Below are 877 nucleotides of genomic sequence, written 5' to 3'. Positions count from 1 at the left end.
TATGCCAGTAGCTGAAGGACACTCCACTTCCTACCCTGTATTCCTAGTCTCACCATTCAGTGTTTTCAGCCCCTAACCTTGGAACCATGGTCTCCGGAGTCAGCCCTGAGCATTCTGCATCTCTCAAGAGTCTCCTAAAGTCAAAAATCTCTCTGTCTTCGAGTCAGATGTGACTAATGCGACACGTCCTTCGGTTTCCGAGGTGGTATCGCTACAAAAGTAGATTGCCCAATCGTTTTCTGAGGAGTGGCTGGTGGGTTTGAACCACCAGCCTTCAGGTTAGTAGTCCAATGCCTTAGACACCACACCACCACCATCTCTGTGGACCCTGGTTCACTCTTCCCCGTGAGATGGGAGAAGCAATTGACCCCATTGGAAAAGGAGGATCAATACGAGCCCAGATACGGAAACAGCACAGAGCAAAGATGTCCCTGTGTGAAACACGGAGCCCAGGGTCATACAGCCTTTCTGTGCCTGTGGGTCCAGGGGTGAAGGCCTGATGGTGGCCAGTGGATTGAAGAAGCATGTTCTACAGAGGGAACAGAAGAGACCTGGGTCCCCTGATGGCTGCAGGAACCATCTTCACCTCTCACCACATTTCTGTGCTCCAGACCCAAAGCCCCATAGTTCAAGGGAACCCAACTCTGAGCCTCTGTCCCTTGTCCCACAGCCTCCACGTTTACAGCCACAGGTCTTGTAGAGACCCCGAGATGGCCACCCTCTTAGAAGCCACTGTTTGACACTATGTGAGATCTGTATCCCAAGAGACCCTGTCAGACAGTTAGAGTCTGAAGGAATCCCACTGGTGTCGGGGGTTCAGGACAGAAGAAATATCAGGGCCCAGTGACCCTGAGAGAGAAGAGTGAGTACATGGTCA

Source organism: Orycteropus afer, unplaced genomic scaffold (genome assembly GCF_000298275.1).
Source record: "Orycteropus afer afer isolate SDZICR_OR568_19922 unplaced genomic scaffold, OryAfe1.0 scaffold01129, whole genome shotgun sequence".
Classification (NCBI taxonomy): Eukaryota; Metazoa; Chordata; class Mammalia; order Tubulidentata; family Orycteropodidae; genus Orycteropus; species Orycteropus afer.
The sequence above is the reverse complement of the archived record's forward strand: the minus strand, read 5'-3'. Positions refer to the sequence as shown.